Source organism: Rana temporaria, chromosome 11 (assembly GCF_905171775.1).
Source record: "Rana temporaria chromosome 11, aRanTem1.1, whole genome shotgun sequence".
NCBI classification, from domain to species: Eukaryota; Metazoa; Chordata; class Amphibia; order Anura; family Ranidae; genus Rana; species Rana temporaria.
The window spans coordinates 126888874-126911768 of record NC_053499.1 but is presented as its reverse complement, the minus strand read 5'-3'; the positions used below and the strand labels follow the sequence as shown (position 1 = coordinate 126911768).

The following is a 22895-nucleotide window of genomic DNA, read 5'->3' as shown; positions in this document are numbered from 1 at the left end:
CCCTCAAAATAACTCCACACAGCCATTAATGTCTAAACCGCTGGCAACAAAAGTGATTTCTAAGTGAAAATGTCCAAATTTGGCCCAAAGTGTTAATATTTTTTGTGGTCACCATTATTTTCCAGCACTGCCTTAACCCTCTTGGGCATGGAGTTCACCAGAGCTTCACAGGTTGCCACTGGAGTCCTCTTCCACTCCTCCATGATGACATCACAGAGCTGGTGGATGTTGGAGACCTTGCGCTCCTCCACCTTCCGTTTCAGGATGTCCCACAGATGCTCAATAGGGTTTAGGTCTGGAGACATGCTTGGCCAGTCCATCATCTTTACACTCAGCTTCTCTAGCAAGGCAGTGGTCTTCTTGGAGGAGTGTTTGGGGTCGTTATCATGTTGGAATACTGCCCTGTGGCCCAGTCTCCTAAGGGAGGGGATCATGCTCTGCTTCAGTATGTCACAGTACATGTTGGCATTCATGGTTCACTCAATGAACTGGAGCTCCCCAGTGCCGGCAACAGTCATGCAGCCCCAGACCATGACACTCCCACCACCATGCTTGACTGTAGGCAAGACACACTTGTCTTTGAACTCCTCACCTGGTTGCCGCCCCACATGCTTGACACCATCTGAACCAAATACATTTATCTTGGTCTCATCAGACCACAGGACATGATTCCAGTAATCCATGTCCTTACTCTGCTTGTCTTCAGCAAACTGGCTTTTTTGTGGATCATCTTTAGAAGAGGCTTTCTTCTGGGACAACAGCTATGCAGACCAATTTGATGCAGTGTGCAGCATATGGTCTGAGCACAGACAGGCTGACCCCCCACTCCTTCAGCCTCTGCAGCAATGCTGGCAGCACTCATATATCTATTCCCCAAAGACAACCTCTGAATATGATGCTGAGCATGTGCATTCAACTTCTTTGGTTAACCATGGCGAGGCCTGTTCTGAGAGGAACCTGTCCTGTAAAACTGCTGTTTGGTCTTGGCCACCGTGCTGCAGCTCAGTTTCAAGGTCTTGGAAATCTTCTTATAGCCTAGACCATCTTTATGTAGAGCAACAATTCTTTTTTTCAGATCCTCAGAGAGTTCTTTGCCATGAGGTGTCATGATAAGCTTCCAGTGACCAGTATATGAGAACATAAAATTTAACACACCTGCTCCCCATTCATACCTGAGATCTTGTAACACTAATGAGTCACATAACACCAGGGATTGAAAATGGCTAATTGGGCCCAATTTGGACATTTTCACTTTGACGGGTGTACTCACTTTTGTTGCCAGTGGTTTAGACATTAATGGCTGTGTTTTGAGTTATTTTGAGGGGACAACAAATTTACACTGTTCTACAAACTGTACACTCACTATTTTACATTGTAGCAAAGTGTAATTTATTCAGTGTTGTCACATGAAAAGATATAATAAAATATTTACAAAAATGTGAGGGGTTTGCTCACTTTTGTGATATACTGTGTGTGTGTGTGTGTGTGTGTGTGTGTGTGTGTGTGTGTGTATATATATATATATATATATATATATATATACATACATATATACATTAGTCCAACCTGGACCAATATAACTGTGTGCACTATAAAATGCCGATGCCTGGAATTATTCTTTAAGCATTGCTAAGCTATAATATACAGTAAAACCTTGGATTGCAAGCATAATTGCATAACTTGTTCCAGAAACATGCTTGTAATCCAAATCACTTGTATATCAAAGCATTTTTTTACAGGGTATAGAAGATAAGAGAGTCACCTTCCATATCATATATGGTTTTCTTTTATTTGATTTATTGATGTATAAATTTTGTATATTTTTTGTAATAAAATCTATGTATTTTTGATATTCCCGTCTTGCCACAAAAGTCCGGATGTACGGATGTTGGCAAATGTGAGTGCTCCCCCCCGTCCTATTTTTTAATGCCTTGTACACACAACCGTTTTTCCCGACGGGAAAACTGTCATGTTTTCTTTTGGTCGAGAAAAACGGCCCTGTGGATGCTCCCCAGGAAAAAAATTAGAACTTGTTCTCTTTTTTCCCGTTGCGAATCGCGGCATTTTTTCCCCCACAGTTTTCCTATGGGGAAACACTGCTCTGGAGCATACACACGGTTTTCCCGACCAAAGCTCTCAGGAAATTTTCCTGTCGGGAAAACCCATCCGTGTGTACACAGGGATAACTGACTGAGCTGGTTCTCGGTTTTCAAGTCGGGTTTCCCGGCGGTCTTTTGACCGCCGAGAAACCTGATCATGTGTACAGGTTGCTAAATGTTGTACCTTCATTAAATGTAACCATATTGCTACACTTAGAGACTCCTCTCTTCTCTTTTATACTCAGTTGTGACATTACGCTACTCTTGTATCAAGACATCGCTTGTATATCAAGGCAAAATGTATTAAAACATTTTGCTTGTCTTGCAAAATGCTCTCAAACCAAGTTACTCTCAAACCAAGGTTTTACTTTACTATATTTTTGTTTTGAGGTTTAGAGCTGCTTTAATACGACACACATCTGGCTTATACTGATAAACTTTGCCAATCTTAGAATAGACTGTTATTTGGTAAGATTCTGTTTCTTTTATGGCATTTATTGGCTTAGAATTGTCTGATATATTAAAAACGTCTCAAGAATATGTAAAAAGAACATACAGAACATTTTCTAGCCTAGAGAAAAGGCAAATATAGAAGTACCAATAAAGAATTCAAATAGAATACCGTATGTGTCAGCTCTTGATTTGCCTGTGAACACAGAAAACTCACATGGGACTTATCATCACATGGAAATGTATTACATAGCTTGCTAGGCTGAATAAAGACACACGTCCATAGAGTTTAACCCCTGGCAAACTCCAGCAGTTTGATCATTTATTGTGCCCAGTTTAGCTTCACAGCGCACACAACAAAAGCTACAGCGGTGATCACTGAGTTCTCTAGAACTCTTTGTGTTTGCACAAACTGATTACATAGGAGTGATCTGTGCCATACAAAATATGAAGTCTGGCATTTCCCTTCAGCTTTTTAAGCGTAATCCTTTTATCATTTGTATCCCTTACGGATTGTATTTGTGCCATTGCTCTCAGATTTGTACATTGTGCTGCTTCAGAAGAACTTTGTGAGGTTGTTGAAGTAAACACTTTGAGGTCTGCAGAGTCAGCGGGTCATGGCATTGGTATTAATTAGGACTGAGTACATGGCATTCTATTCTTCTAGGCCTGAAGCAAACCCTATTTGCTGTGCATTATTTAGCAGATGATATGCCGCTCTTCGCAAACAACTTGTCAAACCAGCATGTTTTTCTGACAAAGTCCATTAGCCAAAGTGACCTCAAAAATCTTCCTGCTGTGAAAATCCTGTCTTGTAAAAAAAAAAATGCATTTATTAAGTTGAACACTGATTTAAGACATAATAAAATAGTTTCATTCAACGCTTGCTGCGTATCAAATGGCTGGTGTCAATTCTGATCACATGTGCAATTTAAATCAAGGCTAAGATGGCAGCTTCCTTGTGTGTAAAGGACAGAAGGGTTTAGTTCTTCCTTGATAGTTACATAGTTAGTCAGGCTGAAAAAAGATGCACGTCCATCCAGTTCAACCACACAAAAAAAAAAAAATTATAATAAACTACAATCCCATATACCCAACTCCACACCCACAGTTGATCCAGAGGAAGGCAAAAAAAAACAGCAAAGCATCATCCAATTTGCTACAGCAGGGGAAAAAATTCCTTCCTGATCCCCCCGAGAGGCAATTGGATATTCCCCGGATCAACTTTACCTATAAATGTTAGCAATCTACTGAGCTGGCCAGAACCACCTCTGGATGGAGTCTATTCCACATTTTCACAGCTCTTACTGCGAAGAAACCTTTCCGTATTTGGAGGTGAAATCCCTTTTCCTGTAAAGAGTGCCCCCTTGTCCTCTGTGTTGACCGTAAAGTGAATAACTCAACACCAAGTTCACTATATGGACCCCTTATATATTTGATGACAATCTCTGGTCTAAAAAACAGCATTATGAGGGGCTGTTGCAGTTATTAAATATAACCAGCTGACAGGTGTACCTACTTGTCTTTTTTATTATGGGATGGGTCTAGGACCATCCAAAAAAAAAGGTTAGGATTGTATTTTTTGTAATTTCCATTAAAACAAAAACATTTATCATTTTCCTCTTTAGGTTCTTAAAGTGTATTTAAATGGAAAAAATATCCACACAAGTCGGCAATACATGCACATCTCCACACCTTTTTTTCCTTTAAAGACTCTGCAAGTAATTCAAAATACCAGTTAAAGCGGAGTTCCAGCCTTTTTATGTTTATTAAAAGTCAGCAACTACAAAAAGTGTAGCTGCTGACATTTAATAAACAGAAAATTTCCTGCTCCACGGTCCAGCAATGCGGCCGCCCAGAGCGTCGCTACCCTCTCCCCTCTCTGCCGGCGCCTCCATTCACACTGTGGGCACCCGGCCGTTGACAGCTTTCGGATTCACGACTGGGCACTCACTGCGCATGCGTGAGTCATGCTGCGTTCCAGGAGTGGACAGCCGACCTCCTGGGACCTGTCACGTGTCCCAGGAGATCGCCTAGATGGAGGGGCCGCCTAAGGCGAGAGGAGGAGTCGCCTAGGCAGCCCGTAGGTGGAAGTAGGAAGTGGGACAAAAAAAAATTACATGCCAAATGTAGCATGTAAGGGGGTGAGTGCTTAAAGTGGAAGTTCCACTTTTTGGTGGAACTCCGCTTTAGTACTGGTAGAAATGCTCTTCAAACCTAATTACCATTACTCACCGCTCCTAATGCGCTCCGGCCCATTGAAATCAATGTGCAGCGCCGCTGTACCACCGCTTTAGCGGCACATTGCGGGCGGTTTTAACCCTTTTTCCTGCCGCTAGCGAGGGTTAAGAGTGCCTAAAAATAGGGGCGTTTTACCGCCAACGCTCCGGGCGGCTCGGTGTGAAAGGGCTCTCAATGCTAGACATGTTTAGTGCTTGGGGGTTCATTCCAGAAAAATAAAAAATATTCTGGGCAGTGGAATCCATAAACGATTGAAGCGCCTAAACGCTTGTGACATACACTGTTTTAGGTGCGTTTTTTAAAGTGGTTGTAAACCCTTACATATACCCAGTAAATTGACTGGCTTGAGGTGATACACAGAGATGAAACAAATCCTCCAAGGCGCACTGCCTTCTGGGACACACAGGAAGGTGTGTCCATTCACAAAGCGGTGCGCGCATGCGCAATAGGAAATAGGCAGTGAAGCCGCAAGGCTTAGTGAGGATGGCGGCGCCGGGACCCGGTCCAAGGGACGGATCGGCCTCAGGCGGCCAACATCGTGGGCAACCTAGACGGGTAAGTGTGCTTATTAAAATTCAGCAGCTACAGTGTTTGTAGCTGCTGACTTTCATTGTTTTACCGCCGGACCTCCGCTTTAACTACTTTAAGACTGGGCAACGTACATGTACATCATCAGGTCTAAGTGGTTATGCCAGCATGATGCCTGCAGCTTTTATTTTTTACCAGATTCTGCTTTTTGTAAAAGCAATCCTAGCGGCTAATTTTGTTACTTCCAGTTTCCCCAGCATGTAAACAAGTAATTTATGACTTGTTAAAAGCATCTGATCAAACCAAGATCTGTTTGATCAGATGCTTTTTACAAGTCATAAATTACTTGTTTACGTGCTGGGGGAAACCGGAAGTTACAAAAAGGGGTAGAGGAAAGATCTGGGGTCTAATAGATAGCAAGGAGGACCTGCCACAGTTCACATTGCTTGTAAATAACAATAAAAGTGACCAAAAAAAAAAATACAGTGTAAAAAAAAAAAAGAATTTGAATAAAATAAATAAAGTAAAAAAAAAAATACTTGTGCGCATAGGTAAACGGCGATCGCACCACACATGTGAGGTATCACCGCAAACATCAGAGCAAAAGCAATCATTCTAGAACCAGACTTCCTGTGTCACTCTAAACTGGTGACCTGTAAAGCCTTATAAAGCGTTGTCTATAGGGAATTTAAGGAACCGTAGTTTGGCGTTACTCCACGAGTGTGTGCAATTGTAAAGCCTGACATGTTGGATATTTATTTACTCAGCGTAACATCATCTTTTATATTTTACCAAAAATTGGGTATTGTGGGTTTTTTTTTTTGCAAAATTACAAAACCCACTTTTACATTTTTTAAGGCCTCTGCTTAAAAAATATATAATGTTCAAGTACCGTATTTATCGGGGTATTGCACGCCCCGACGTATAGCGCGCCCCCCTAATGTTGACCCTAAAATCCTGTAAAAAAAAAATTATTACACTTTTATACTTACAGTTTTGGTGTCTTGCCAGGCGTCCATCGGCGGCCTCGTCTGGTCCGGCGTCCGTCTGCAGCCTTGGTGGTGTCCTCCTGGCTTCTCCCGCGCTGTCTCTTTGTCGAATCCCTGCTTCCTGCGCTCAGTTTGAAGCCTCCGCCGACATATACTGAGCGCAGTACACTCGGGTATATTCGGCCACGCTCGGCTTCTCACGCATAAACGTCACAGAGCGTGACTACGAGCGAAGCCGAGCCTGGCTGAATGTACCCGAGTGTACTGCGCTCGTTATATGTCGGCGCAGGCATTTAAACTAAGTGCGGGTATCGGCGTATATCGCGCACCCACGATTTTGCCCTGATTTTCAGAGCAAAAAAGTGCGGGGTATACGCCGATAAATACGGTAACTTTCTAGCAAAAAAAATATACAGATTTTTACATGCAAACAAAAAGTGTCAGAATGAGACAAGTACACACTATAGAAGGATAAAGTATCATATAAAGGATATAAAAAGCATTCAGAGAAGAAATAAAAACATCCTGTGTGTGTATAAGCCCTAACAGAAGAAATATGTTACATGGATACATGTCATGTTATATCGACAGACCCCATAGTGACGGCTTCATAAGATTTTCATATAAATTCAGATGTCTATTTCTCTGGATGTACCGATCATTTTGACATGTTTTTCCACCAAAGGAAACCTTGAATTATGTATATTTTTCATCAAATGCACAGTTTGAATTCCCAGATTAGTGACAGGCTTACTTGTATAACAACTGAAAGGACACATTTAAGACAGTCTTTACTATAGAAATAAAGACTAATGACTTTTTGGTGACTACATCTGTTGTGTAACAGAATAATAGGATTTGCCATTAAATCTTCTACCACCAAGTTTCTCCCAGTAGTCTTCTTTGACAAGATGTTGACGAATTACAAAAAAAAAGAAACACGTAGTTAAAAAAGAAAAATGTCAAACCCCCTGTATCTAACCCAATTACTAAGCGTATATTACATGATTTAATGCGTATAGTGTTTTTTTTAAATGGGGAAAAAACTCCTTCCAGGTTATTATTTTCCTGTCTGTGTAACATTTGAGTCCTTTCCCCACAACTTCTTGTCCCAGAAAAGCAACATATAAATTATTTTAGGCCTCATTCACATGGGACGTTTTGCAAACTCTCTTATGCCGCGTACACACGTTCGAAATTTTCGACAACAAAACTGTGGATTTTTTTCCGACTGAATTTTGGCTCAAACTTGTGTTGCATACACACGGTCACACAAATGTTGTTGGAAATTCCGAACGTCAAGACGTGACGTACAACACTAAGGCGAGCCGAGAAAAATTAAGTTCAATGATTCCGAGCATGCGTAGGATTTTCGTGCGTCGGAATTGCATACAGATCGGAATTTCCGACAAGAAATTTTGCCGTCGGAAAATTTGAGAACCGGCTCTCAAATTTTTGCTGTCGGAAATTTAGACAGAAAATGTCCGATGGAGCCTACACACGGTCGGAATTTCCAACCAAAGCTTACATCGAACATTTCTTGTCGGAAATTCCGATCGTGTGTACGCGGCATTAGAAGACTTTCTTCCTGGCAGCAGCGTTTTGGCCGAAAAAAGCCTGACGCTTGTAAAAGTGTCTAAAGCTGATGGAGAGGGCCAAACCTATGACATCATTGGTTATTAGAATGTCAGCAGCTGGCCCACACAGTGCCCAAGCTTGTTTTGCTGTCCAATAAAACCTGTGACTTTGTGTAAAATAAGAAAAAAAAGCCAGTCCTGATCCACTTGGCTTGGAAATTTGAGGCAAATTTTTAGGCACGTTTCCAAGGCACTCATGAAGGAGCCAGAAGGCACTCTGGTTGAAAAAGGTTGTTCCCTCACTAATGGATCTCCCCACCCTTTTTTTTTCTTCTTTGTGCTCTTTTGGACTTGTTATTGCTTTGGATACGCTTTCCTCCCCATTTTGGACAATGGTTCGACTTTTCCCTGCTCCGTCCCCCTTTTGTTCAGTCTTCCTGTGATGGGCTTTTCTTGGCTCCGGTGTGGTCAGTATGGCCAAGGCCCACTGAGTGTGATACTGTTCCGATTGCCCTACAGGGATGTGGGAGGTTTGATGTTTCTCTCTGCAAACATATGTACACCTGTGTAATCCAATTACCTTTGTTATTATGCGACCTGATCTTCAGCTATTGGAACTTCTAGGTCAGTGGGCTCCAAACAGCAGCCCTCAGGCTGAATGTGGCCCCTTGCCTGCCTTTTATCTGGCCATTGGGGCATCATTCCAACCACTGACACCAATGATGGGGCACTATTCCTCCCACAGACATCAAAGATGGGACAACATTCCTCCCACTGACACCAATGATGGGGTACCATTCCTCCCACTGACACCAATGATGGGGCACTATTCCTACCACAGACACCAATGATGGGGCCCCATTCCTCCAACTGACACCAAAGATGAGGCACTATTCCTCCTACAGACACCAATGATGTGGCAACGAAAACAAGAAAAGGGCAGACTGACCTAGTGCAATTCCATTATGAACATTTATTAGAAGATAAAAGAAGATATACATAATACTCACAAATGTATGATGTATACACGCATTTCAAAGCAAAATAAAGACTAGTCGCCTTCAGGACCACTGGAATATTCCAATGGTACAAGTGTCTGTAATTGCCTGGCTTGCGCGCTTTAAGGGCTCTTTGAAAGAGGGTTCTCCCTTGAAACGCGTAAGCCAAGCCATTACGAACGCGGTCTGGTCCCCTTGCACCATTGGATTATTCCATAGGTCCTGGAGATTTGCTTTGAAATGCGTGTATACATCATACGTTTGTGAGAGTATGTGTATCTTATTTTATCTTTTAATAAATGAAATTAAATTGCACTAGGTCAGTGCGCCCTTCTCTTGTTTTCGTTGTTTTTCAGTATATTTAGATACCCATGGTCCTGAGAGGGCAGCAAGACTCTGTGCTTTGACAATAAGGATTAGACACACTTCCTCCCCTTGAGCTTTACACCTTAGCGCAGGAGAGTTACTTTCTTGGAACCAATGACGAGGCACCATTCCCCCTGCAAACACTAATCATCGGAATAACTGGAATTGATTTACTAAAACTGGAGCACTCAGAATCTGGTGCAGCTGTGCATAGTAGCCAATCAGCTTCTAACTTCAGCTTATTCAATTAAACTATGACAGTAAAACCTGGAAGCTGAATGGTTTCTGTGCAGAACTGCACCAGATTTTGTACTCTTCAGTTTTGGCAAATCACCCCCTATGCCTCCCTTGAATACCAACAATGGGGCATTATTCTTCCACTGAGACCAATGATGGGCCATTGTTTACTCTCACTGACGCTGGGGCATTTTTTACTCCCACTGGCCACAGTCCGGCTCCCTAAAAGACAAAAGGGGGCAGCCCTGGGACTTTGAATGAGGTGAGAGAGGTTTAGCCAATGTTCACAACGAACAATGAGACAAAATCAATTTATTAATTTCAAAGTGTTATGTAACGAAGCGGCAACAACAATGATTGTGAGTTACCCGGCATAATAGCCAATGTACACAGCACAAGTGAAAGTAAATATATAAAGATTTATTACACTTGTTATACATCAATGAGCAACAATAAAACTTGAAAGTTGCAGGGCCAGTGGATGCACATATACAATAAACAAATAAAATGTACATACATATAAACAGAAATATGTAGACATAATGCAGACATCAATAATATCGAGCATGTACAGGCATAAAACAAGCATCGATAAAGCCCTACTAGTTTCGTGAAACCCTGCTCGCTTCTTCAGGGGCGGATGCATGAATGTTGTATCTGCAATGTAAGTGATAAAATCAATAGATGTATGTTATTAGATGGGGGGCAGGCGGAATGATTGGCAAGAGAGCTCTGAAGAGGGACCTCATACTTACCAATGGGCTGAAATGAATTGTCAAACGCTGGATATCAGGATGGCGGCCATGTAGTGCATCCAGCTCGGGAGCTGAGGTGACGGAGCAAACAAAAGCCACAACAGGGGAACATCCGGAGGATCAGCATGGTCTGGATGGAGGTATTTCTCACTGCAGTCTCCACTAGGCCCCTTGGGATCATGTCTAGAAAATATCTGCAAGGATGCACATGTATCAGAAGGCATCATGGTGACAAAAATGAGCTTAATGTGTAACGTTATACTAGATAGAGTATAATCTATATATAACGATGTAAGTAAATTAATTAAGCTTACTAAAGTATGTTAGCATGAAAGACTATCTGAGATATGGTATATACATGAATGCAAACCAACAAGGTTACAAAGTTGGTATGGGCAGGGAGACTATGGGACAATGTAGAAATGATATAAGTATTACATGTGTAAAAGAACAATGTAACAGACCCAATAAAGGTAAAGAAAGTAAGTAAGTTGTACCTCAGTTTGTTCTTAAAGCTTGAAGGACAGTAAACTTGCCCCATGCTTGGAAACTTTTGGAGACCCATGATCTAGGTCATACTTTGAATGTTGTACTGTTTTTGTGGAGAGTGGAGATTTTGTGTACCGTATTTTTCAGACTATAAGACACACTTTTTCCCCCAAAAAATATGGTGGAAAATGTGTCTGCGTCTTATAGACCAAATGTGCATCAGGCACCGCCCCCTGCTGCCGCTGTCAACGCCCCCACCACTGCCAGAAACTCCTCCAGCTCGGTGCTGTGTTATGGGCTATGGAAAAAGCCCCCCACCCGCACAAATGCAGCCCCCGTCGGCCGGCTCGATATAGCGGCACTTGCAGGGGTGGACTGACACAAGCCCAGCGACGAGCGCCCTGTGATTGGCTGGGCGGCTGACATGGGCGTCTGTGATTGGCTCCAGCGGCGAATGTGGAGGCGGGGTTGGTCTGTGAATGATCAAGCTGCGCGCTGCACGTGTGAGTACTGCTTCTTTGCCTGGCGTGCTGTGTCTCCTGAGGGCTCCCTCTGTCACTGTCAGCCCCTTTCCCATTACGGTATATCGGTCAGCCCGCCTCTGTCTGCCGCTCTTTCAGACCCCTTCTCTTTCAGCCCACCTCCCCCTCTGTCTGTCAGTGCCCCCCTCTTTATCAGCCCCCCTTTCTATGAGCCACCTACAGCGACATACCCACCGCATGGCCAGGGTGCCAGCCAGCCACCCAGGGTGACCCATCCACACCAGCAAACCAGCCAGCCACACACAGGAGCCAGCCCGACATGTCCTGACACTTGCTGAGAAGATAGAGCAGCTAGAGCAATGGCACAGGTAAGGATGCAATATTGGCACAGGTTGTGCTGCATTATTGGCAATGGTCTGGCTGCATTTCTTTGGCAATGGTCTGGCTGCATTTATTTGGCAATGGTCTAAGTGCATGTCTTTGGCAATGGTCTGGCTGCATTTAATGGGCACTGGTAAATATTTTGGTACACCATTTGGTTAAGAATATTATTTTTTTCTTGTTTTCCTTCTCTAAAACCTAGGTGCGTCTTATGGTCAGGTGCGTCTTATAGAGCGAAAAATACGGTACTTTTTTTACTGGATTGTTATCTCTATTTGCACTATACATGTACTGTACTGTTTGTTAAAACTTTAAAAAAGTAAACTAAAAAGGCTGGTGTAGAGGATGTTAGTCCCTCACCAGTAGAGATCCATGTTTGCTACAAATAGGACTCTAATCTAGCCCTAGGAGTGATTGGAATTGAACCCTTAAATCCTCGTACACACGATTGGATTATCCAACGGGAATTGTGTGATGGCAGACTTTTTGCCGGAAAATCCGACCGTTTGTATTCTTCATCGGACAATTGTCGGATTTTCCGCGGACAAATGTTTGATAGCATGCTTTAAAATTGTCCGCCAACAAATGTGTGTTGTCGGATTTTCCGATCGTGTGTTCACAAGTCCTTCGGACAAAACTTGCATGCTCAGAAGCAATGTTCACCATAACACAACATTAGCAAAAATTGTCCAAAGGGTGGCGCTAAAGAGATGAAAAACCACGTCGTTTTGTGTTTGTTGGTTGCGACAATTCTTTGCCATTTGTATGCAAGACAAGTTCACGGCCAACGCTCTACAGACAAAAGTCCTGTGCTTTGTCCGATGAAAATCTGATCGTGTGTACGAGGCTTAAGGAACCACTTTAGTCCCACTACGAGTTGCTTCTAGCTAGTTACTTTCTAGCAAAGTCCTGTTGTTTCTCTAAATCGGAAATCGGCTAAAATCTTATTTTTCAAGGTTTATTTTTACAGCTTACTAATGGATTTGGTTCATTAAAAAAATGTGGCTTTATAACCGTCCATCCCTGATGGTAATTACAAAGCAATAGGAGTTGATCCTGTCAACTGGTAAATGGCATTTCTGATCATCGTGTTGCTCTTTGCCCCCTTCCATCCCTTCTCTCTCCCCCACAGTGTTCCTGATAGGCAGCCAATTAAATTACAGCACAAAATCTCCTGTCATGGGACTACTTGTTTTTGCTGCCTGCAGTGCAGCAGCGATAAAAATAGCAGCGACAGAAGCTACCCGTGTGCCGGTAAAGGTGCGTTCTCTGCAAGTCATTTAATAGAATTAAAACAACTCAGAAACTGCCTGTCGCTTGTATATTGAGGTCTTATTCGAGATGGCAGGCAGCTGCAGTAATGCGATTTTCCTTTAAATGAGGTGCGCTCTTCTATTTTTATTTTATTCACTTGTGGATTATTTGGAAAGAAAGCATGGATCTCATGAATAGATGTATCTATTTATTTGGCGGCATATCAATAGCCATGGTAGTCAAAAAGAATTGCTTTGTAAATCTGTATGGCTTTTCAAGTTCTCATCAATGCTTCCACCAAGTGCGGTTTGCTTTTTAATTCCTTGTATACCTTCTCTAGTAGCTATGGACCTGTGGCAGATGAGTTAAATAAAATAATAGGTCTTGTAATTTATTTATTTCATCAGCAGCCAAGATAGTTGGCAATACACAGGCTTTACTGTCTATCTTTTTTTTTTTATTTTTTTTTTTATTTTTTTTACTTTCAATAAATTTTTATTGAGATTTATCAAACGGGTTACAGTCATGACATATCAATAAACAAAACATAAGCCACAGGAGGCAGAAGATATCATTGTGAGGTTACAATATAGTGAGGACAATAACAATCTCCTCCGGGGGGAGTAGGCAGAAAATGGGGAAAATTACTTAACTGTCCGGCTAGGGTACCGAAGAGAAGATTAAGTACTTAATACCCAAGGGGCCGGACCTAAGAGAGATCCGGGACCCAACCCTCGACACCCCAATTGGGAACCAACTGTGCCAAGTGAAAGGCCCCAGACCTTCATCCCCAACCCACACCTCTCTCACCAATGTGGGGAAGGAATAAACAGCCCTCTAGGGGTAATAACATAAAAAAAAAAAAAAAAAATTCCCCAGAAGAGAAAAAAACAAAGAGCAATAAAACTCCAGGGCTATAACCCCCAAGAATTTGTTTATATGAATTGTGAATAAAACTAAATCTAATAGGGAAAGCAAAAGAGGTAAAGGAGAAAGGACAGAGGAAAAGGAAACAGAGGTAAGGGGATCAAGGGGAAGCGGGTAGTTCAATGCCTAATACCAATTTAAGAGAACAAACAGGCCTATACAGGAACAGGGGCAAGAGGAATGCCAACATAGTCAGCCCAAGGGGCCCAAGTCTCTCGGAATGCCTCGGAGGAATCATTCAGTATGCTGGATAACTTCTCCTGAATCATGATCCCTGAAACTTTTTGTTTAACCACTGATATGAGTGGCCTGGGTTGTTTCCAAGACTTAGCAATGGCTATCTTCGCGCTTAGTAATATGAAGTGCACCAACTTTTGTGTGGATCTGTCGAGGCGTGGTACTTGGGCATTCAGGAGAGCCGTATTGGGAGTCCCAGTGATCCGGTGTCCAGTAACTTTGGAGATAATTTTAAAGATAATTCTCCAAAAGGAGCGGATTCTAGGACATTCCCACCATATGTGGGCCATGGTGCCCCGCAGCAGACACCCCCGAAAACAGAGGGGATCCGCCGAAGGGAACATGGAGGCTAATCTGGAGGGGGTAAGATACCACCTGGTGATAACCTTCACACTTGCCTCCATTAGGGAAGCGCTCTGTATGCCCTTGAAGGATCTGAAAAAAGCTTTGTGCCAACTCTCAAGGCTCATATTACTTTGAAAATCAGACTCCCAAGCCTTCATATAAGACGTTTTGTCTGTTGGGTGAGTGAGGGCCGAGTAGATCACCGAGATGCCTCCCCTCCGCCCCACGGCTTGTCCACACCATTGTTCGTATGAAGTGAAGTCAGGAGGGAGGGGTCTGGACTTCCAGATGCCATGTAGATAATCAGAAATGTCATTAAAGCGACCCCTCTCCGAATCAGGAATTTTCAAAGTATGAGTACAGTAGTTCAGGGAGATGGGGCCGCTGGAAGAAAAATAATGTCCTATCCGATATAGCCCCTTGTCCAGCCACCATTTGAACTGAGAGGGTCGCAGGCCTGGTGGGAAATCAGGGTTATTGAAGATATGTGCTAAAGGATGGGTAGCTGATGTCAGTCTGGCATTGTGTCTAAGGCTATCCCACATAGCAAATGATTGGGATAAAACGGGGGATAGTATGGCAGGACGGGATTTGATGGGGGACCAAAGGTGATAGTCAAGGGGAGCCGAGGGAATAGCTAGTTGTTCTATATTTACCCAATCAGGGACATTGATCTTGGAATATAAGGCAGAGAATTGTGCTAATCTAGCCGAGAGGTAATATTTGTGAAGGTCGGGTAGACCCAGACCCCCTTTACTTCTATGGCGGATTAGTGTGTCATGTGGCACGCGATACCCCGTCGATCCCCATATGAACTTCAGCAGTTTGCTTTGTAAAGCTTTTAGGTGATTTCTTCTTATGGGGATGGGGAGTGAGCGAAACAGGTATAGTATTCTAGGGAACAGGGTCATTTTAACAGAGTTTATTCTTCCCAACCAAGAGAGGTTAAATTTGGACCATATTTTGAGATCAGCCTCCAGTTTCTTATATAAGGGGGGGTAGTTAAGATCGTATAGGGCTTCCGTCTTTGCGGCCAGAGCAATGCCCAAATACTGGATTGAGGAGTCATTCCAGCTAAAGTTGAAGGATTGTTTAAGATCCGAAACTAGTTGTGAGGGTAGAGATATATTAAGGGCCTGTGATTTAGAGAAATTGACCGATAGGCCAGAAATTTTGGAGAAGTCGTCCAGAACGTGACATAAGTTGGGGAGGGTGGAGATAGGAGAGGTTAGGAACAGCAGTATGTCATCCGCAAAGAGGGCACATTTATGAGTTTGATCTCCACACTGGACTCCTGTGATATTGGGATTCTGACGTATAGCTATAGCTAAAGTCTCGATTGCTATAGCGAAAACTAAAGGGGACAGGGGACAACCTTGTCTGGTACCCCTCCTAATCTCAATGGGTTTGGAGTAATGGCCGTTAATTCTAACTAAAGCTCTAGGGTTCGCGTATAGGGCCTTAATAATGCCTAGAAATCTAGGTCCGAATCCCCACACCTCAAGTAAATTAAAAAGATAGGGCCAGGAAACTGAGTCAAAGGCCTTCTGCAGGTCCAGTGACAACAAGAATCCTTTCTGGGGGGTTCCCCCCGCCCAATTGGTTTGCAAAATTGACGCTAGGTCTATTGCTCGTCTAATTTGGTCCGGGCCCTGTCTGCCGGGTATAAAACCTACCTGGTCTTTGTGTACGTACTGCCCTATGAACCCCGCTAATCTATTGGCTAGAATTTTGGTGAGGACCTTAAGGTCGTTATTAATTAGAGATATCGGGCGGTAGTTTTTAACATCTTCTGGGTTTTTGTCTGGTTTAGGAATAACCGTTATAAAGGCTGTATTTATCTGGGAATCAAGAGGGTCACCCCTGGTTTTGGAATTGAAAAACCTAGTCATGTGTGGAGCCAGGATATCCAAGAAAGTCTTGTAATAAGGGATAGACAGTCCATCTGGTCCCGGGGCCGACCCGGTGCGAAGACCCCTAACGACCTCCATAACCTCCTCATCTGTTATTGGGGAGTCCAAAATATCCCTGTGAGCCGTAGACAGGGTTGGGATAGGTAGTCCCTCCAGGAATTTTGGAGATGAATCAGTAGTAAGCCGGGTGTGGGGTTCATAAAGGCGAGAATAAAAGCCTTGGAAAGCCTCTAGGATTTTGGATGGATTGGTTGTAGGAGGATTACCCCCTATTCTAATTTTAGGCATAGAGATCAATTTAGTTTTAGGGGTAAGTTTGGCAGCAAGAAGGGGGCCGATTTTATCTGCTTGGGTGTGGAATTTATGTGTACCCCACCTAATAGATTTCTCAGCCCGGGTCGTAAGAGCGAGATTGAGCGCCAAGCTAGCGTTGTCTATATCTGAAGCAGAGACTCCAGACGGGCTTTGTTTGTGTCTGGCTTTAAGGGAAGTGTATTCAGCATCCAATTTGTTTATTTCAGCAACCCTTTCCCGTTTTAAATGCGTGGAGATCTGAATGAGCTTCCCCCTAATAAAGGCTTTGTGGGCAGCCCATATAGTTTCCTCAGAAACGTCCCCTGTATTATTAAGTTTAAAGTAATCCGTCAGGGCCAAACCTATCTCCTTGACCCTGACTGGCTCAGACAGTAAGGACTCATTCAGTCTCCAAAACGTACGTGATCCCTCCCGGACCCCTAATTTAAGAGAAATGATTACTAAGGAATGGTCAGATAATACAGTGTCCCTGATGGAGGCAGACAGGATCGCTGGGAGAGTGGTAGATGGGGTGAGGATATGATCAATGCGGGCATAGGTCAAGTGTGGATGAGAAAAATGTGTATAATCTCGTGTAGAGGGGTTGAGTTCCCTCCAAGTATCAGCTAGGCCACTGTCGTGTAGAACTTTTGCGAATTTGAGGCTTTCTCTTGTAGGGCGAATCAGTCTAGACCCAGGTGGTTTAGTTTTATCTAAGCCCTGGTCTAGGGCTGTGTTAGAATCCCCTCCGAACACAATGGTGCCCTCGAGATCAGGAGACAGGGTATCAATCATTGTCTTAAAGAATTTAGCTTGTCCCCTGTTAGGGGTATAGTAGGAAACAAGAGAGAATAACTGATCCCCTATCTTACCTTTCACAAGTATAAACCTTCCCTCTGGGTCAATGACATCAGATAATTTGACAAAGGCGCATTTCTTGGAGAACAGAATCGCTACTCCTTTGGTTTTGTTTTCAGCACTGGCCAAATAAAATTGAGGAAAGTGTGGGTGGAGGAAAGTAGGGCTATATCGGATAGGTAGGTGGGTTTCCTGCATCATAACAATGTCAAGATGCATAGATTTGTAAAGGTCCATTACCCTTCTCCGTTTGATCTGAGAGTTCATACCCTGAACATTATGTGAGGCAATGCGAATATTAAAATCTACCTGATTAGCCATGAGGTAAAGAGTCGGCATCGCGGCTTGAGCTACCCCCACTCACCCACAGTAGTCTCGATTTCATGGCGAATCTGGGTCCAGAAAAAAACGTAGTCCTGCGGGCTGTACCCCTGTATGCAGTCAGGAGGAATGAGACACCTGTAGGTGAAGGAAATCTTAGGCATGTTTGTATATAATTAAGGATCATAGGATAAGGTGAGGGAAGACAGGAAAGAAAAGAGCAAAAAAGAGCTCCCTGAAAAGAAAAGACAAGCGCTGGGGGGGAGAGACCCCAGACGCTCAGAAAGTCAATCACAACGTCAGCTCCTCTGAAATCAGAGGGAGCTGTCCACCCCTCGGAGACCATAAGGTATCCGACGGTTGGCTTGAGGCGCATTAGGACCAGGCAGGAACTAGACGCCCAAAAAAACATACTATCGGCCTGAAAAAAGAGCAATGAACAGTACACATCAAAAAAAGAATAATAAACCACTTTTGTGAAATTAACTACCCCAGGTAATCGCCCCAGACTCCCCCCCCCTTCAAAGAGCGGGTCAATGGAAGTCTGCACCGACCACCAGCAGGTACTAGCTTAGGAACAGCTTAGAAGAACTAGATAGGTAATATGACCTATATATGTAATAGAGAATGAGAAAAAAAAAAAAAAAAACGCAAGAAAACATGAGGAGGAAATCCAATCGGCCTGTTAGGCCTAACCATTGCCCAGAGAGCAGGCAAAAAGGAGCTTGGTGGTGAAGCACAAAAGTCCCATTTCAGGTAGTTCCATTATCCTTGGCTTTCTTGTTCTTGTTCTTCAGCCACAGGGGGGATGGAGGGCTGGTAGGGATAGCTCTTTTGTTGGACCCTTGACCCATGTTGGAAGTGTCCATGTCAGCTTCTTGAGCTATGATTTTCAGTCGAAGTAGCAGATTTTCCCCTTCTGATAGGGTGGAAAAGGCATATGGTTTGCTATTGAGAGAGAATTTGACCGCAAACGGAAAAGCCCACTTATATTTGATAGATTTCTGGGTTAACGCCAAAAGCAGGGGTTTCAGGGACCTCCGTCTTTGGATGGTGGAGGGAGATAGGTCCGCAAAAAGTTGTACCTGATGTCCCTGGCACAATATGACCTGAACCGATCTTGCTTGTCTCATGACTTCCTCCTTGACAGAAAAGTGATGCGGCTTAGCAATGATGTCCCGTGGAGAGCCGTCTTTCCTAGGGGCTCCTAGGGCCCTATGAGCTCTGTCAAGTTCCAATCGCTGAGGGGTGATGTTGGGAAGAAGATTTTTGATTAGGTCCTGCACTGCCTCAGGGACATTGATGACGGTTTCAGGCAGACCTCTAATCCTAATATTCGACCTCCTTGATCTATTTTCGAGTTCATCGATGCGGTTCATGGCCACCTCCAACTGGTCTTGAAGTGTTTGCATATGGCTGTAATTCTGTGAGGTAGCCGCAATAGTTTCCTCCAATTTGCCCTCAACAGCTTCTATCCTAGTGCCTAATGAGTGAAAGTCAGCCTTTAAATCACCCGTTATTTTGGCTGCTGTTTGCGACAAGCCCCTGTCTAATAAAGATGAAAATTTCAAGAATAGTTCCTCCATTAGGGTAGGCGAACCCAGTGCTAGTGCGTCATGGCTGAGGGGACTATGCTGCGGTGAAGCCATAGGTCCCTGAGGTGTGAGGAAACTTTCAGTCATTATGGGCTTGATCAGAGCTCCATTGATGTCTGGGGAAAGAGGGTTCAAATGTGGGGCAATCCCCAGGTCTTCCTGTATGATTTGCTGGGGGGAGAAGGGCATCACTTGCCTGAGCGATCCCTGGTCAATGAGGCTGTGCTGTTGTGCCTGTGTAAACCGCACGGCGGCCATCTTGGATTCTCCTCACACCAGTTCCACGTCACAGAACGGCCAGAAGATGCCGGATTTCAGTGTACCCTGAGGTACCAAAATGTGCCCGCTGTCCCAAGGGTTGCCTGTGTGGGTTTTGAAGGCTCGGGGACGTCTGTGTACCGAGCTACGGGCGCCGCTGTTCCTGCCTGGTGCGGAGCTCACGGCTCAGTCAGCCGTTGCCCGCGCATGCGCACCCCCTACTGTCTATCTTTTTAACACGCTCCTTCTGATTTTTTTTCTACTTATTTAACTTATGTTGGAGTGACTGCATTGCTTACAAAAAAAAATTTGTACTTGCAAAAAAAGTTCCCCCCCCCCCCCCTCAATGCTAAGAGCCCTTTTACACGGGGCGGATCAGTAATGATCCGCTCCGTGAACCTTCGCTCGCTCAGCGGGGATCGGTCCGTTGATCCCCACTGAGCCGGCGGATGACAGGGCGGTCCCCGCACACTGTGCAGGGACCGCCCTGTCTATTCTCCGCTCTCCTCTATGGGGGGATCGGATGAACACGGACCGTCTGTCCGTGTTCACCCGATCCGCAGACGGATGGAAAAGTAGGGTTTTCCTCCGTCTGCAGAATCGGAGGATTGCGGACCCGGATGAGATCAGGTGTCAGCGGAATGTTCATCCGCTGACACCCGCAATCTCATAGGGATCAATGTATGTCCCTTTTTCATCCGTACACGGATGGATGAAAAAGCGGACATACGGTCCGCATGTGTGAAAGGGGCCTAAGGCCTCGTACACATGACGGGACCCGTCCGATGAAAATGGTCCGTGGACCGTTTTCATCGGACATGTCCGCTGGGATCATTTGGTCTGATGGCTGTACACACCATCAGACCAAATTCCCCGCGGACAGGATACGCGGTGACGTGGCCGCGGCAACGTGCGCGACCCTGGAAGGTCAATTCTTCCACGCATGCGACGCATGCGAGGGCTTTCGCCCGAGCGGACATGTCCGGTGAGTCATACAGACGACCGAACATGTCCGACGGACAGGCTTCCAGCGGGCATGTTTCTTAGCATGCTAAGAAACATTTGTCTGCTGGAAACCTGTCCGCTCCGCCGGGAATCCGGTCCGGTCGGCCGTACAGACGACCGAACATGTCCGCGGAAACTGGTCCGCGGACCAGTTTCAGCAAACATGTTCGGTCGTGTGTACGAGGCCTTACACTACATTCACACCTGAGCGTCATATTCTTTGCATTTTTTAATTAGCCAATAGAGAAAATATCATATGTTTCATCATTTGTTGCTATGTTTTTTTTGCGTTTTCATCCACTTTTTTTTATTATTTAGTTATTATAATTATATATTTTTTTTACTTTTTTTTTTTTATAAGAGCCCATTCACACAGGGGCAACACGACTCCCAGCACCACTTTGGGAGGCAACTTGGACACGACTTGAGTACAGTATGATTTATCAGGCAACTTACAAGGCAACTTCAAGTCGCCTCCAGGACAGGAGGCTTTCCAGTGGCCAATCAAACAACAATCAGCTCTGTGGTTTGCCTGAGAAATGTATGTTATCTTCCTGTATTGTTGCTTCAATTAAAACAGTGATCAGACTTCTGAGGCGACTTCCATTGAAATAAATGGGTACAAGTAAATACTTTCAATAAAAATCTATTGTTAAAAAAAAAAAAGAAATCAATGGGTACAAGTTGCCTAGAAGTCGGATTGAAGTAGTACAGGAAACTTTTCTGAAGTCGGAGCGACTTCAGTAGTGTACATTAAGACGGCTCCCATTCACTTCCATTCATTTTCTCGACCACGCGACTTGGGACAACTTGGGGCGACTTAAAGTCGGATCCCAGGTCGCCGCAGTGTGAACCGGCTCTAAGGGGTTAAGAATTATGGGTTAAAGGTTAGGGTTATGGGTTTGTTTATTTATTTTGTTAGACCCCTTTCACACTGAGCCGCCCATAGCGTCAGCAGTAAAACACAGCTATTTTTACTGCCGACGCTATGAGCCGAGAAAGGGTTAAAACCGCCCGCAATGCGCTGCTTCACTGTCCAATTGATTTCAATGGACAGGAGCGGTGGAGGAGCGGTAAACACACAGTTCCTCACTCCTCTAAAGATGCGGCTAGCAGGACTTTTTTACCATCCTGCTAGCGCAACGCTCCAGTGTGAAAGCCCTCAGTTTTTGCAGGCGCTACTTTTAACGCTATAGCGCTTGCAATAGGCCCCCAGTTTGAAAGGGGTCTTAGGTTAGAGGTTAAGTTTAGGGGTTAGGATTTGGGGTTAATTTTATGGGGTTTAGGATTAGAGTTGGGAATTAATATTAGGGGTTGGGGGGTTAGGGTTATTTTATTTTTTGTTGTTATTATTTATATTTTAGTTATTTATTTATTAATTCTTTATTTTCGCTTTAATTGTTGCATTTAAAGTTGTTCACTTTAGCTCATTATAATGTACAGTGTTAAGGCTGCTGATCGCTGCCTGTGAAATTTCACTTACTCTTACAGTATCTTCAGAATCCATCCTGCAATCTGTAATGACATCAACGGCACATGCGCAGTCCGTAGTATCGTTAACGGCACGCTATGGGGGGGGATTTACTAAAACTAGCACACAGAATCTGGTGCAGCTGTGCATGGCAGCCAATCAGCTTCTAACTTCAGCTTGTTCAATTAAGCTTTGGCAATAAAACCTGGAAAGTGGCACATAATTGTTAGGTGGAAGGAAAATGATAAATGGTTTTCCAAATAGTTTACAAATAAATATGTGGAAAGTGTGGCGAGCATTTGTATTCAGCCCCCCTGAGTCCATAGTTAGTAGAACCACTTTTTGCTGCAATTACAGCTGCAAGTCTTTTTGGGGATGTCTCTACCAGCTTTGCACAACTAGAGAGTGACATTTTTTCCCATTCTTCTTTGAAACATAGCTCAAGCTCTGTCAGATTGGAAGAACAGTATCTGAACAGCAATTTTCAAGTCTTCCTACAGATCAGTGGCGGCTGGTGCTCAAAATTTTTTGGGGGGGCGCAAACGAAAAAAAAAAAAACAATTGCAGCCTCACTGTGCCCATCAAATGCAGCCACTGTGCCATCAATTGTCACCACTGTGCCATGCCATCAAATGCAGCCACTGTGCCATGCCATAAAATGCAGTCACTGTGCTATGCCATCAAACGCAGCCACTGTGCCCTTTAATTGTCACCACTGTGCCCTTTAATTGTCGCCACTGTGCCAATTGTCGCCACTGTGCCCTTTAATTGTCGCCACTGTGCCCATTGATGCCACTGTGCCCTTTAATTGTCGCCACTGTGCCC

At 44.1% G+C, this 22895-nt stretch overlaps 1 protein-coding gene across 3 annotated transcripts in view; it reads left to right on the top strand.

Moving 5' to 3' along the window:
• The window catches only part of NECAB2 (N-terminal EF-hand calcium binding protein 2), a 270428-nt gene that overhangs the window by 163079 nt on the left and 84454 nt on the right, over positions 1-22895 (top strand). The gene's annotated exons all lie outside the window — the stretch shown is intronic.